This window comes from Hakea prostrata, chromosome 6, assembly GCF_041222555.1.
Source record: "Hakea prostrata isolate BN-2017 chromosome 6, UWA_Hpros_2, whole genome shotgun sequence".
Taxonomy (NCBI): Eukaryota; Viridiplantae; Streptophyta; class Magnoliopsida; order Proteales; family Proteaceae; genus Hakea; species Hakea prostrata.
The window spans coordinates 32,388,021-32,405,631 of NC_142605.1; the positions used below are offsets into that span (position 1 = coordinate 32,388,021).

At 39.6% G+C, this 17,611-nt stretch overlaps 1 pseudogene; it reads left to right on the forward strand.

Annotated features, from left to right (window-relative positions):
• Window positions 1-232: 232 nt before the first annotated feature.
• Window positions 233-12,655, forward strand: LOC149013398 (subtilisin-like protease SBT5.3; annotated as a pseudogene).
• The last annotated feature ends 4,956 nt before the right edge of the window (window positions 12,656-17,611 follow it).

Genomic DNA, 17,611 nt, shown 5'->3' on the forward strand with positions numbered 1-17,611 from the left:
ATGGGACAACCTGGATGCTTAATATAAGGAGGAAGAATTGTCCAAAACTCATCTAGTGGACAAATTCATGGACTTCAAATTCATTGAAGACAAAGAAATACTCCCTCAAGTTACAGATCTTGAAAACCTAAGATCCAAACTAGTCATAGAAAAAATAAATGTTTGTGATCAATTTCTTGTTGCGGCAATTATTTATAAGTTACCATCGACCTGGCACTCATTTAAGACTGAGATGTACAGGAAAAAGGTACAGGTGGGGCTGGATGATCTCAAATGGTTCATACAAATCGAAGATGAGAACAGACTTAGAAACAACTTGGAGATGGTGAATAGACAAAAATTTTCTGCGAATATGGTCACTCATTCCAAGTATAATTCTAAGAAAACCAAGCTACACAAAAGTGAACCCAATAAGTTGGAGGCCAAAAAGACTATCTTAAACAAAAAGAAGGGCAAGTTCCACAACTGTGAAAAATGGGGACACTATGCAGTTGACTGTAGACTACCAAATAGGAGTGATGGACACACTAAAAAGAAAGAAGTCAACATGATGATTGACAACACTGAGCCTAGACACTTTGTAGCCATGGTGGGTGCAAAAGAGGTAAAGCCCAGTACTTCTTCAGATTGGTGGTTGGATCAGGAGCTACATGTCATGTTTGCCACAATAAGAACTTGCTGACTGACAGCATCGAGGTTTCAAAGACTGTAACAGTTGCAAATGGAGCATAAGCCATGGTAACCCAGAGAGGAACTGCAAATTTGATTCTATCTTCAGGTAAGAGACTAACTTTAAAAGATGTTAAGTAGTTCCTAATTTAGAAAAGAATTTAATTTCACTTAGCCTTTTATGCAGTGCTAGCATGTGTATTTCTTTTCATAGTGGTAGTGTAACTTTAACTGTTAACTCTCACTACTTTGGACGTGCTTATCTAATTAATGGTATATATAAACTAAGTTTAGGAAATGAGACCATAAACCATACTAGTTCAAGCTTAATTGATTCTAATACATTGCATTGTAGATTGGGACACGTGAACTATAGGAAAATGGTCCATTTTTCAAAAATTCATAATATACCATTAGCTACATCTAAAGGCTTTAACAGATGTGAAGTGTGTTTTCAAACAAAGATTACTAGAAAACCTTTTCGTCAGGTTTCTAGAAGCACACAACTTTTAGAATTAATACATTCTGATATTTGTGATTTTAAGAATTTCACAACTCGAGGAGGACGGAAGTATTTAATTACTTTTATAGACGATTTCTCTAGATATTGTCATATTTATCTATTAAATCAAAAGATGAAGCATTTGAAAAATTCAAAATTTTTAAGAGTAGAGTTGAAAATCAGTTAAATTTGAAAATTAAACGACTTAGAAGTGATAGAGGAGGTGAATATTCTTTGACAAAGTTCAAAAAAATTTGTGCCTCTAAGGGTATAATTTTTTAAACTACTGCACTTTACTCACCCCAATCAAATGGCATAGCTGAACATAAAAACAGGACATTAACAGAAATGTTGAACTCCATGTTGTTGACTGCTGGCATGCCTTCCTGTTATTGAGGAGAAGCAGCACTAACTGCAAATCACATTCTAAACAGGTTACCACACTCAAAATTGACTGAGACTCCATATGAACTATGGCATAAACATCCTTATAGAATTGACCTCTTAAAGATCTGGGGTTATATTGTTTATGTAAGGATACAAGACCCAAAAAGACCAAAGGTGGGACCTAGAACAAACATTTGTATATACCTAGGATGTGCAGAAGATAGTGCTGCAGACCAGTTCTTGGATCTATCAACCAATGTGGTGATAGAATCTAGGGATGCAGTGTTCTTTGAAGATAAGTTACTTCGAGATCAAGGCATGACCTTACTAGGTCTAACATAAATGGTTGTGGAATTGATTATGGAAACTGAACCAATTACTTTTGACACTAATCCCAGTTTGATCATTGAATCAGAACTTAGGCGTACTTCTAAAAGAGATAGAGTACCCAAAGATTTTGGTGAGGACTATGTAACCTACCATTTAGAGAACGATCCATCTACCTATAAGGAAGCAATGAGATCTAGGGATTCTTTGCTATGGACAGAGGCAACTGATGATGAGATACACTCTTTACAAAAAAAATAACACATGGACCTTAGTTGATTTACCTAAAGGTGCCAAGTGTGTAGGTTGTAAATGGGTATTGAAGAAGAAACTAAATCTTGATGGTTCTGTAGCTCGGTATAAAGCACGTTTAGTAGCTAAGGGCTATACTCAAGTCATTGGGGTGGATTACTTTGATATCTACTTACCGGTCTGCCATTTAGCCACGATTAGAATTCTTCTTGCTTTGGCATCTATTGAGTACTATGTTGTGCATAAAATGGATGTAAAAACAGCCTTTCTCAATGAGGACCTAACTAAAGAAGTCTACATGAACCAACCTGACGGGTATGTCATGAAAGGTCTCGAACATAAAGTTTGTAAACAAAACAAATCTTTATATGGTCTTAAACAAGCACCTAAATTATGGCATCAAAAATTTGACAAAACAGTAAAGAGCTTTGGGTTTCAAACTAGTAACTCTGATAAATGCCTTTACTATAAGTCTATATCGAATAAGGTTGTAATTATTTGCTTGTATGTAGATGACATGCTGATGCTTGGTTCTGATCATTCTATAGTGAGTGACATCAAAGAAACCTTAGCTAAAGAATTTGACATGACGCATCTTGGTGTTGTAGACACCATTCTTGGTATGAAAGTAAGGAATTACCCTTAGCCAATCCAGTTATATCGAAAAACTACTTTCTAAATGGGGATACAGTGGATGCAAACCGGTAGAGACATCATATGATTATAACAAAAAGCTTGTACTGAATAATGGTAAAGCTCTGAATTAGTCAGAATATTCTAAACTGATTGGTAGTCTCATGTATGCAATGAGTTGCACTTAGGCCAGACATACCCTATACAGTAGGCATGTTGAGTCACTTCATATGTAATCCTAGTACAGAGCACTGGACTGCTCTCAAAAGGTTAATGAGATATCTCAAGGGTACTACAAACTATAACCTTTGCTATACTGGACATCCTCCAATTTTGGAAGGATATTCTGATGCATCATGGTGCTCAGATATAGGAAACAACAAATCCACTAGTGGTTATATTTTACACTAGGTGGAGCAGCTGTTGTGTGGAAATCTAAGAGACATACTTTCATTGCTCTAAGCTCTATGGAATCAGAATTCTATGCTCTAGCCTCAGCAGGGGATGAGGCAGAGTGGATAAGAGATTTGATCCTGGATATTCTATTGGTTAACTTGAAGGTAACCTCTTTGAGTTTGTTCTGTGATAATCAAGCAACGACAATGATAGCTAATAAGTCACTTTATAATAGTAAGAGGAGACAAATTAGGTTAAGACAGGCCGTGCTGAATTATCTTATTGAACAAGAAGTGATCTCTTTAATTGGTAAGATCAAAGAAGAACATGGCAGATGCTCTTACAAAGGGATTAGACAAAGATTGAACATTCAAAACTGTGGGGGAAATGGGGTTAAAGACCATATAGGTAGGTCTTAATCCAAGATTCTATGTTATTTTGAATTGTTTCAAATATGATCTAGCCATTGTTAGCATTCATGACAATGTACATATTTTAGATAATTTGGTAAGATTGTGGAGTATAAAGCCTAGTGAAGTCATTCCACATTGATGATGTAGCAACCTTCATATGAAGTTTGATTACCTTATTATTCCAAACAAGAAATATGAAAATTGTTAATATGTTTCAATGATGTTATTGTTATCTATATATCATTCCATCTGATGATGTCTTCCATAGAAAGATTTGTCATTCCAATTTTAATGATACAATCAACAACTATGTTGGACAAGATGATTATAACATTCCAAATAGAAACATGGTATGGTTCTTTGTAAAAGAAACCATTTAGATCTTGTTCTTGCATAGAAACTTGATGAGAATGCAAATATTTTTTCAGTCATCATGTGGAAATGTACTAATTTTTTTAGTAGAACTAGATAATTGTATATATATAGTCTAAATGATTGGATTCATTTTCTTATGAAATTCATTGACAATTTACAGGAAATGACGAAAATGGAGGAGAGCATCTTAATCTGGAGCTCGACGAGGATGATTTACTTGATGAGTAAAATCGTTCAAGGCTAGAAGGAACTATTAATTGTCCATACAAATTAAATAGTTTATGTAAAACCTTAATTTGGTTTTATTTTGTTTAGATTTATTCTAAAACAAATGATTATGGTTTAAAGTATTCAATTTTGGAAAGTTATGAATGATTCTGTATTGAGTTTGAACATTACATTTCTGGGACTAATGCTAGAGCCATATGTAGAACATAGGAGGAGATTGTTGAGGTATTTGAGTCATACTCAACTTATGTTGAGATACTCAAGTTATACCCAACTTATTGTTGAGGTATTTGAGTTACCCAACTTATGTTCTAATATGGGCCATCAGATTAGTTACGATCTAACGGTGTAATGGGCCTTAGTGGGAGAGTCCAATTACCAATAGAACTCAATATTATTCTATAAATACTAGCTGGAAGCAGCGGTCTAGGTATTCCAATCTAGATACTCAGGGTGTAATGCTTTAAGCAACCTCGTGCTTAAACCCTAACCCTAACAACTTGTTGGCAAATGGATTATACAGGAAGCTAATTGGTGCCAAGGCATTCAACAAAGCATACTTCAACACCTTTTGGGGCTATATTTTCCCCTCCAATAACACACGCGATGAGGAAGGTCATGGAACCCACACCTTATCAACAGCCGGAGGAAATTTTGTCGAGAATGTTAGTGTCTTAGGATTTGGCAACAGCACATCCAAGGGAGGAGCCCCAAAGGCACGCGTAGCTGCCTATAAGGTGTGCGGGAAGGTCACCAATGGCGGTGGGTGCTATGATGCTGACGTTATCGCTGGTTTTGATGCTGCCATCCACGATGGCGTTGACATTCTCTCCTGCTCCTTTGGTGGAGGAAAAAAACAAAACTACTTTGAGAACGGACTTGCCATCAATTCTTACCACGCAGTTAGGAATGGTATCCTCATGGTAGCCTCAGCCGGAAACGATGGTCCGACACCTAGCACCGTCTCCAACACTGCACCCTGGTTGTTTACGGTGGGTGCAAGTACCATTGACCGCACCTTCCTATCCTTCGTGAAACTCGGCAACAAGAAGCAAGTGAAAGGGCAAAGTCTCTCCCCAAGTTCCCCAACACCCTTCAGTGGCAAGTTTTACCCTATGGTGACCTGGGAGGCCGCAAGAATGAATACATCTTCGGCAGAGTCAATCTTGTACTGCATAAAAACATCTTTGGCCCCAAACCTTGTAAAGGGTAAGATAGTGGTGTGCTTGGTCTATGTTGGGGTTCACTATTATCAAATGGGGATGACTGCACTCTCGGCAAGAGCAATGGGAATGATATTGACTACAAAAGACATAAAAGTAGTGTATGACGAGAGCCACGCCCGTGCTCCCAACATCAAATCTGTCGTTCAAGGAAAGTCTTAAAGTATATAAGTACATCAACTCAACAAAAACACCAATGGCTTACATATCACCTGTCACAACAAATCTTGGGACAAAGCCAGCACCTTTGATGGCTTCATACTCCTCCCAAGGACCCAACCTCCTAGTCCCTGAGTTTCTTAAACCTGATATCATTGGACCAGGGGATAACATCATTGCCTCTTGGAGCCCAAAAGCATCTCCCTCGGATGAGGTTGGCAATAATAATCAAGTTTCCTTCAACATTATATCTGGCACATCCATGGCTTGTTTAAAATCCAGCTTTTACCTAACCTTGACGCGACCCACTCATTGTTGTGTTTGTAGGTCAGAAGACCCGAAGTGGTGGTAGGAGGGACTTGTGGGCCCTACTGGTTGATGACGTAATGTCGGAACTCCAGTTTATGGACATTGATGATGCTGCTCCTTCCTTGAGTACATTACCAGCGTTAGGTTAGAATCTGCGCACTGATGAAGAGTGAGACAGTTGAGATATCAAACGGACTCTGGTGCAAAATCCGAAGGTACTCCCTAAAACTAGACCTCCTGAGTGAACTGTAGGAGAAAACCTCATGCAAATTGACCTTGTATAGCCCTCCAAGTCCGCACCTAAAGTTGTTGAACTATTCTGTGAGATTCTGCAGAACTGTTTTGGTCGATACTATTGATCGATACTATCGACCAAATGTATCGACCAACAAGTTTGCTGAACCCGGTTTAAAGATTCTTGGAATATTCTTTTCTAATTATTTATTCCTCGAGACTGGAGCCATATTCTCGCGTTTTTAACATCTAGGAACGTGGGAGAGCCTCCCAAGAACTCCTCCTTGGTAGTGGTGAAGCATCTTCTTCATCAATCATTGCCAACCACTCCTTCCTACTTTCTTGTTCCACTTTAAAGGTATGACTCTCTCTCTCCTAATCACTTTCTCACTCATCTTTTCTCTATTTTACTGTTGGGACCATGGCCAAGGTGCTGCAACCTTGCATACACCTTGCCATGAACCTTCTAAACCCCATACAATGATGTTTTCAGCGATATGACTATGATTGATTCACCTCATGATCATTAACTACACATTTCCATGATTTATTGCTTACCAACTTGCTTTATTTACCAAAACTGAGATGAAGCTCATGAGTAACCTAATCTATACCTTGCATATGTGTTCCATGTTACTTCTAAACGATTCCCTACCTAATCCCCCATGTTTTCCCCTAATTTGCATTGAGATGTAGCCAATGCCATGACCTACAACTCTCAACCTTAATATGTCGATTTGGGGATTTCCAAATGGACCATTGGATTATGAAAGTTTCTTGATAATTAGTGTCCCCATGTTGTGCTTAGACTATCCTCCAAGTTTCGTGTCAATCCGAGACACGGAAGACCAAATCTGGGCAAGAATCCAAAAAGCCAACTTGCTGTCCTGGAATTGATTTGGTTGATACTATTGGTCGATACTATCGACCAAATGTATCGACCAATAGAGTTGCTGTCAGCAACTTTTGCCTAGTTCTGATTCGTTTGATCTCCAATTATTCTGAACTCTTCTCTAACCTTTCATATATGCTTGTTTAGGACTTTAAGGCTATTTGGGCCACTTGCTTGTGATCTTGGACCATTCTCTTCTCCAATTCAAGGTAAGGATAGTTATCGATATAATTACCTAAGATATGGAATTTTTACTTGGTATCCCTAACTTAGTAAATGTAGTTTCTATTTCATATTCTTATCATGTTAGACTTGCTACATATGTCTTTCAACAGTAGCTTTGTGTTTACATTATATTATTTCAATGTCTTATCATGTTTATCAATTTCAATATATGATGACTTATGTCAATGTCATGAATTGAATGTTTATTACGATGTTGTATCTTGTGAACTGATATGATGAACTTGAGCATGTGATTGCTTAAGTATAACTTGGGATTGAGGGGTACCCTACTGGTGCTTCTGTCCTTGGACATCGGAGGGAATAGTATGGGATGTTCTCCGAAGGTGTCCATCGACGCTTCCCGGGTTATTGAATGACATACATAGGACTTGTCTAGATGTATGGCTAGGATGTCCCTATCATATCAGACCCGATTCGGAAGGGCATTGAGACCGAACAACCTGTGGTAGTAGTGTGGATTGTGGGCGCTCAAGACCGGTACCCACTCCGTGAGAGGACATAAATTGCATTACGGTTACTCGAAAGGGGCCATGTATTGGTAGGGTTGCAAACGGCTAGACTTGGGCTCACGGGCACTCAAGACCGGTGAAATGATCCGTGAGAGGGACGTGAGAGCTTCCCGTTTACCATTTGTGGATGACCAATAGGGTTGATGAGTCCGGTGAGTAATATCCATGACTCTAGTGTGAAGGATACCGGAAAGGATCCCGAGAGGGGAGGAATGGACGTATCTGGAACTGACATGATATGATTAAGTAGATGACTTGCATTGGGCTAGGATATACCTTGACATGCGCCAATACTTAGACCAAACGGTAATGTGAGAGAGTGGTGACCGAAACCCCCAACCATGGATTTGTCCGAGAGGGATGCAGGACCCAATTTCCCCCGGTGATGAGTGACTGAGACTACCTAAAGAAGTATGGTGCTATGACTTACAACATGTTTACCATAGATGACCAGCATACTTAGAATAAAATCATATTGCATTATATGCTTCATATCATCTGCATCATGCTATGATTATCTTGTGGTTTATGTGTGATGGAATAACTTCCTTGCTGAGTTCTTTTGAACTCATTCCTTTTTTGTTGCAATATTTTGTTAGGCTATTCTTCAGGTGATTACTCTGATGGCACCCTCCCTGAGGCGGACCCGGATACCTCATACTACTATCCGGAGGCTAGCTACATTGAAGACTTCGGTGACCATACCGAAGAAGATCACCCGGCGTACCAGGGTTAGCCCTGGAGTTGTATGGGAGCAGTCTTGTTGGATCTCCATGGTCCTCACCTTTGAAGAGGACATATCCATTTTGGAGGAGACTTATGAGTAGTTACCCCTTCTTTTTGTGACGTTAAACTTAGAAGAATTGTAATAACTTTAACTTATCTTCATAACTTGAGACTTGTACTTAACTAGATTTGACCTCACTTCCGCATGGTGAAGGAGTGGATTCCGCCCACTGCCTTCTTAAATTATCTGATTTGATATTTATTTCCGCACTTTGATTATCCATGATATCTTATTCCTGAATTCTATTTTATTGATTGTAGCTTAATATTGATTGTTCATAATTGTGTTATTGTCGATGTGGCTGATGTGGTCTCTGAACTATGGATCTTCGGGGCTGTGGATCACATCCCGGGTATGCCAGATAGGGTACCGGCTAGGTGGATGTGACAGCTTGTCCTCACCTAGCCGGTGTTAGTGCCCTCCTCAAGAAACTCTACCCCAATTGGAGTCCATATGCCATCAGATCTGCCATCATGACCATTGGTAATTAATTAAGCCTTTCTAGTCTTAAAACTCGCTCCTTTTTTTCCGCTAAAAGGGTCATTAGTATTAAAAAGCGAAAAGAAAAATAACAAACATACTATCAAAGTGCCATCCCTCAAACCCGCAACATCAGTTTCCCCTAAATACACCCAACCTCACTGGATCCAACTCACATAATCATAGATAATGAATCAAAATCTGAAACAAGAATGACAACAACCTCTAAATCAAGTTCTCTCCTTATCAATGCTATCCAGGGTATATTAACATCAGTTTGCTCTAACCTTCTTATTTTTCCTTGGGCGACTAGGCTTTCGACAAAGAGAGCCACCCTCCACTTGATCAAGAAGAGAGCTTGAAGGAAGAACTACTTCCAAAAGCTGCTGCTCATCCATATTGGAGTGAATGACCAACGAGGAGCCTTCCAACCATTAGAATTTTGTTGGGCCCCACACAATCCGACTTGATGCCAAACCAAATTTTGCTGGACCAACAGATCATTAATTCCATCCGAATTTTGTTGGGCCCCACATGGTCCCATGTGATGCTCAACCAACTGATCATTATCTCCATTTAAATTTTGTTGGTTCCAATTATTCCAACAGAGCAATCCACGCTACTAGAAAGGGTTGTAACCAATTTTGAATTCAATTCCAAGTTTTTCTTGGCCAACAAATTATTATCTCCAACCGAAATTTGTTGGGCCCCACATGGTCCCACTTGATGCTCAACCAACTGATCAAGATCTCCATTCAAATTTTGTTGGGCCCCACTTGTTCCAGCAGAGCAGTCCACGCTACTTGAAGGAGTTGTATCCAAATTCGAATTCAATTCCAAAAATTGTTTGGCCAGCTGATCATTATCTCCAACTGAATTTTGTTGGGCCCCACATGGTCCCACTAGATGCTCAACCAATTGATCATTAACTCCATTCAAATTTTGTTGGGCCCCACTTGTTCCAACAAAGCAGTCCACGTTACTTGAAGGACTTGTAACCAACTTCAAATTCAATTCCTTGTTCAAAATCTTTTGAATTTGAAAAGGATCAGTTCCAAGAGAGAGAGAGAGAAAGATCAAGGGAGGAACTCTTACCCGACTCAACTACCACCTCAAAAGGAACCACTCTATTGGATTTGAGTTTTGAATTCAAATTAGAAATTGAATCAACCGAATCCTCCAAACCTGCCTCCCCTAAAGACACACAGATGGGTTGTTGAAGTGAACTAAGAGTCTGCATTCGCACACCTACATTAGGAATCCCATCCACAGTAGGAATTTCTTCCAGAACGCTTGAAGGCTGCACCTTCTGAAGAAAACTAAAAACTCAAACAGTCCCTGGTTCAAGACGCTCAATCTGAACCTCATCCGCATAAACAATATCAACCTCCAACTCGATCAAAACTCTAGCATAGTGACCAACAAATCCTTGACGAGTACGTCTATCAAGAGAAACAGGGCGACCCACATACTTTGCAATCGAAAGAAGCACTTTCTCATGCCAATACTCAAGAGGTAAATAACGGAAACGAACCCAGACCAACTTACCTGCAGGTTGAGGAGAATGGATATTAAAAATCCGGCTGCCATTGCTGAAAACGAATGTATTGCTTACCCACATTCCAGAATCCTCTACGCAACACCTCAGTCATATCTGCCTCACTATGAAAGTGAAAGATGATAAACCCTTTCCCCAAGGAATGCAAGATCACCCCCTTAGACAATTTCCAAGCGCCCCTAGCAATCTCTCACAATTCATCCATGGTTGTGATGTGAAAATTTGCCCGTCCAATCAAAGAAAACAGGAATTGATTTCGTTGTAATTCGTATTCCTGTTGAGGGATTACAATCCTACGAAACTTTCTCGCCTGTATAGGAGAAGGGAGGGAATTAATCTCAAGTAGCACCAAGGTCCCCACGACTCCTGCATAAGAAATTTTCCCACCTATAGTGGAACCAACACCATTGACAAGCACTTTAGGAGGCTTCAACCGCAAGAAGACAGATTCCCTAGGCACCCCCAAATTCCCCAGAGCTTCGCTCTCCTCCATATTTCCTCACCATCCAATAATTATGCATTCTTCTTTTTCTGGATTTAATTTGGTGATTATATGATCATTTCCAATGCAACTGGAACACAAGATAATGTGATGGAGCCTATGTTAAATTCGTCAAACACGAAAGCAACTCCATTTAGTTACAGAGCTGGACATGTTCGACCGAACCATGCCATGGATCCTGGTTTGGTCTATGACCTGACAGCCATCGACCACTTGAACTTCCTATGTGCCATTGGTTACAACGAAACCCAAATTAGACTCTTCACCAAGACAAGAGAAGTTCACAAATGCCCCGAGCCCGCTCTCAGGCTCATGGACTTCAACTATCCTTCCATAGCAGTTCCAAACCTTGTCAGCCACATGACTCTGACTAGAACATTGAAGAATGTCGGGTCTCCAGGTACATACAAGGCCAAGATTACTCCTCCTTCGGGTGTTTCCGTTACAGTGGAGCCTAATGTCCTAACATTTGATTCAATGGGACAAGAGAAGACTTTCAAGCTAAACCTCAAGACCAAGAGACTTGGTTATGCTAAAGATTATGTGTTTGGTGTACTTAGATGGACTGATGGTCGTCACCAAGTCAAGAGTCAGATTGCGGTTAAGGCAGTAACTACGGTGTAGAGTTGCGAGTTCCTCCTATATGCTCAGATGGTATAGCACTAAGACCCGAGCTAGTGGTGGGGATAGAAGGAGGACAAGATTGAACTTCAGGTTCCTCACACAAACTTCCACAAGGATCTCTAATAGAGTGGAAAGGGTTCTAACTAACTAGGTCATCCTCTGCTCGACCACTATCTTGACTGGAAACTGATCGACCACTTATTTGGTCAGAGTATGATTGACCACTATGTCCATGATCAGACAGTGTTCGATCACTAGAAGATTGACCAGAAATTGATTGATCACTAACATCAGGGTCAGAATTTCCCATTTTAGACAAATCGTCAGAAGAAGAATCTGAAGTACTTATAACAAGAGGATGAGTACGAGGTCTCCTAGCTACGGTTTTTCTCCCAACCATAGAATGACAGGAACAACAATGAAGAAAATAATAGATAAAAGTATATGGAATGGACAAGAGACACAATACAGAAAACACTTCACCATAAAAAAAATATAAGTAGAAAGGAAGACAAAGTTCAGAAGATGTACTGATTAACGGAAGAGGGTTATGCTTAAAAAGAAAATGAAGTCTAATAGGACTAACACGTGTCATATAGAGACCGTGTGATGAAAATCATATATTGTAATCCTATATATACCCCTTTTGTATCTTATCATTTCATTCAATTTCAATATTCAGTTTCTATATTCTAATATGGTATCAGGCTTTCCAACGATTGACTTCTCCTATACGAAATTACCTTTTTCCTAAACTTTCTTTCTTGAACCTTCTTTCTTGTTTTGTTCAGTTTGTTTTTGGGAAAGTTCCAGCGATGAAGACGATTGCAGGCCTTTCTGGTTACTTCTCAATTTCTGGTTTTCGATTCTTGCTTTTTGTGTTTCTGTTGAAGGCAGCAACTGATCTACTAGACGAAGCATTTTGGTTTCGTTTGCAGTTAGGGTCTTGATCTCTGTTCTTCAGACTTGCTCTCTGCGTTCAGATCTTTGTTTTTAGTCTGTGTTTCCTGCTATAGGCTGAAGGAGATCTCACTTTCTAGTGTCGATTTCTTCAACAAACACCATTTCTGCGCTAATGGCTTCCTCTTCTTACCCTTATTCGAGCAACCTAAATGTGACAAACTTTGTCACTCTTCGATTAACCGCTGATAATTACTTGTTATGGCACACTCAGATCTTATCCCTCATCGAAAGTCAAGATCTAGATGGATTTCTTACCGGGCGTGTTCAACACCCTGAGGCGGTTATCCAAAATTACGCAGTGAAGTTGTGCCTAATCCTTGTTATCTTTCATGGTTAAAGACGGATCGTCTTGTTAGAGCATGGATCATTGGAACTCTTTCTGAGAATATTCTTGCTCTTGCTGTTGGAGCCCAGTCGTCGTTCGATTTATGGAAATTGTTGTCTGATGCATTTTCTCAATGTTCTAAGGCTCTCGAATTTGAATTGTTATCCCGATTGTACTTTCTCAAGAAGAAAGACTCTGTTTCTTTGAATGATTTTCTCATTCAGTTTAAAACCATCTGTGATAAATTAGCAGTAATTGGAAAACCAGTTGAAGATCAACGCAAGGTGTTCCTTCTTTTGACAAATTTAGGTCCGGCATATGAGGCGTTTGCAACCACCATGCTCAAGCCACCGGTTCCAACGTATACTGATCTGCTCCCGCTTCTGCAGAGTCATGATCTGCGAAGCAGAGAAAATTTTCATCAGTCTCCTACTCCAAATCTGGCTTTTCTTGCTTCTGCGAAACCATATAGAGGTGGACGATCCTTTCAGGGCCATGGTCAGGGTCGTGGTCGTCTGTTCACATCTCAAAACCGAGGGTTTGCTCCTACTATGCAGTCTGCAAGCAAGCATCATTCGACTGTTTTTCCTGGAAAAGAAAATCAGGAACGTCTCTTGAATTCTACAAAATCTGTTATTCGTTGTCAAATTTGTCAGAAACTTGGTCATGGTGCTCTCAAGTGTTGGGGTCGATTTGATCACTCCTATCAATCCGAAGATGTTCCTCAAGCTTTAGCAGCAATAAGACTGACTTCATCTCAAGATCAGGGGTGGTTTCCAGACTCTGGAGCTACTGATCATGTTACAAATACTCCGGGTAAGCTTTCTTCTGTTATGTCTCTTCCAAATTCTTGTTCACTTATGGTAGGAAATGGTGAGAGGTTGCCGATTACACATTGTGGTACTGGTTCTTTAAATCTTGGTAGTACAAATTTGCCTCTTAAAGATGTGTTGGTTGTCCCTGACATTACAAAGAACTTGATCTCTGTCTCTAAACTCACCAGAGATCTTGGTTGTTCGATTGAATTTACTGATTCTGGTTTTCTTGTTAAGGAAATTCAAACAGAAGATTTTTGTGATGATTCTGCTCCTATTGGTCATGCTTCTGCTGTTGCATCTGTTAATTTTTGTGTTGATGCCTCTGCTCCTATTGCTTCTGCTATTGACTCTGTTAAAACTACTTCTGGTATGGCGTTGTTTTCTTCTAGGTTTGTAACTGGCTTCGAAGATGTGTGGCATCAAAGGTTGGGACATCCATACTCTAGGATTACTACTTTTTTGAAGACTCATGGATTAATAACAATGAATTGTAATAAGAGGACTATTTGTAATAGTTGTCAGTTTAGTAAGAGCTCTCATTTACCTTATGTTAGTTCTTTTACTAAGACATTGGCACCTTTGGACAAGATACACTATGATCTATGGGGAAAGGCTCCCGTATCTAGTGTGCAACGTTATAGATATTATGCTCTGTTTGTTGATGATTAATCCAGATTTTCTTGGCTTTATCTGTTACATAAGAAATCTGAATTTTTTAGTGTCTTTTTGAAATTTCAAGCTTTGGTTGAGAGGCAGTTTACTTCCAAAATTAAAGTTTTTCAAAGTGATGGAGGAGGAGAGTTTTCTCTCAAAGCTTTCCAGGATCATCTTGCTGTCCAGGGTATTATTCATCATGTTTCATGTCCTAAAACTCCAGCTCAGAATAGTATTGTTGAAAGGAAGCATAGACATGTGGTTGAGTTAGGTCTAGCTTTATTATTTCATGCTTCTGGTCCTTTAAAATACTGGGTAGAAGCTTTCCTTACTTCAGTCTTTCTCATCAATCGCCTACCTTCAAAGGTGTTAAACATGGACAATCCCTTGCATATTCTTTTTGGCCAACAGCCTCATTATTCTTCTTTTAGAGTTTTTGGCTCAGCCTGTTTTCCTTGTCTTCGGGGTTATGTCTCACATAAGTTTGATCCTCGGTCTTTGGCTTGTGTTTTTATGGGCTATAGTGACCGTCATAAAGGTTATCATTGTCTACATGTTTCCACTGGCAGAGTTTATATTTCTCGTGATGTAGTCTTTGATGAGAGTGTGTTTCCTTTTTGTTCTTCTCAAGTTAATGCTTCTTCTGAGTCTTTCCTTCCCTGTTCTTCTTTTGAGGGTTGGACAAGTTATTCTATTTCAAACTCTACTTCTGTTTCTCAGAATTTATCATTACCTGTATATGATTCAAAATTATCTTCTTGGTTTAATTCTGATCCTACTCACAATCATTGTATATCTGTACCTGCAAGCTCTGATAATGAAGGGACTGATTTGAGAGGTTCTAATGGTGGTTCCATGGCTAATGCACATTCTGATGCTACTACAATTGAAAAGGTTCCTGGTTCTGTTTCCAGATCTGATTGTTTAAATCATACATTTTGTCAAGTCGGCTTGTCTTCACAGCATATGAATGAAACTGGGCAGTTTTTAAATGGAAATGGGCTTTGTGGTGATACTTCACAAAATGTTGTGCTTGTTTCTAATAATGTGGGCTTTAATAGTGTTACAAATGGAAATGGGCTTTGTGGAGCTACTTCTTTGGATTTTTTGAATGTTTCTACAAATATGAATACTGATCTTGACCCGAGTTCTGCCTCTACTCATGCCATGGTTACTCGTGCTAAAATTGGTGTTAGGAAACCAAATCCCCGTTATGCCCTTGCTGTAACTAGTATTCCTATGGAACCTCGGACAATTAAGGCTGCTTTGGCTCATCCTGGTTGGCACACAGCTATGCAAGAAGAAATGAATGTGCTTGCTGTTAATAATACATGGTCTTTGGTACCAAGGACTCCGGAAATGAATGTTGTGAGTTGTAAATGGATTTTTAAATCCAAGTTAAAATCAGATGGTACTCTCGAGAGGCTAAAAGCCCGATTGGTTGCTCGTGGGTTTACTCAAGAGGAAGGTATTGATTTTTTCGAGACCTTTAGCCCAGTAATTAAACCTGGGTCTATACGTTTGGTTCTTAGTATTGCTACTATGATGTGTTGGGAGATTCGGCAATTGGACGTTAAGAATGCTTTTTTACATGGGTTTCTTAAAACTCCGGTTTTTATGCATCAACCACCTGAGGTTTGTTGATTCATCTTGCCCTAATGATGTATGCCATCTTCATAGATCTCTTTATGGTTTACGACAAGCACCAAGGGCCTGGTTTGATAGATTTAGTGGATTTTTATTGGAGTTTGGGTTTGCTTGTAGCTTGTTTGATAGCTCCCTCTTTGTTTATCGGGCTGATGGTCGGATACTTTTGTTGTTGCTCTACATTGATGACATCGTCCTCACAGGAAACTATCTAGCGTTTCTTACCACTTTTATCTCTACTTTGGCCAAGACTTTTGCCATGAAGGATTTGGGTTCCCTTCACTATTTTCTTGGTATTGAGATCGTTTCTACATCTTATGGCTTGCATCTTTCACAATCAAAATATGCCTCTGATTTACTTCGACGAGCTCAAATGGATGGGGTTAAACCTATGCCCACTCCTATGTTACCACATTCTTCTAAAATGACTAATTCTTCTCCATACCCTGATGTGACTTTCTTTCGAAGCATTGTTGGGGGTTTACAATATTTGACTATGACTCGTCCCGATATATCTTTTGCTGTCAATACAGTTTGCCAGTCCATGCATTCTCCCACTCTGGCTGACTTTGTGGTTGTCAAACGTATTTTGCGATATATTAGTGGCGCTTTGGATTATGGGCTTCGCATTCATCGGGAGAGTACTTTTCAGCTTTATGGTTTTTCCAATGCGGATTGGGCAGGGTGTCCCTTGACTCGACGTTCTACTAGTGGCTTTTGTACTTTTTTAGGAGCCAATTGCATCTCCTGGAGTGCCAAAAAGCAACCCACAGTTTCCCGCTCCAGTACAGAAGCTGAATATTGTGCCATGGCTTCCACTACTGCAGAGCTTACTTGGTTGACTTTTTTGTTACGTGATATTGGTATTCCTCAACCGCAGCCCACTGTTCTTTTTTGTGACAATCTTAGTGCTTTGCACATGTCAATTAATCCTATATTTCATGGTCGTACGAAGCATGTGGAATTGGATTATCACTTTGTTCGGGAGAAGGTGGCGCTGGGTCATCTTACTACACGCCATGTTTCTACAAATCACCAGTTGGTTGATATATTTACCAAAGCTCTTCCTAAGAAGGAGTTTGAGGGTATACTTTTCAAACTAGGTCTTGTTCCGCGGCCTAGTTTGAGGGGGGATAATAGGACTAACACGTGTCATATAGAGACCGTGTGATGAAAATCATATATTGTAATCCTATATATACCCCTGTTGTATCTTATCATTTCATTTAATTTCAATATTCAGTTTCTATATTTTAATAAAGTCCTGCTAACAGCCTCTGTGAACCACGAACAAAACTCATAACCAAGTTGAAGGAGGAAATTGTTGAAAGCCGCGACCTTGGCAACAGTTTAAAAAGTAAGGAAGGGAGAAAAAGCTAGAAGGTAAAAGCTTGAAAACACAGTAACAGGTGAAGAAGACGAAGTAAAAACAAGAGGTTTTATACTCCTTGACGATCCTAATCGGAAGGACAGAAATCAAAAGAAATCTAAAGGTCTAG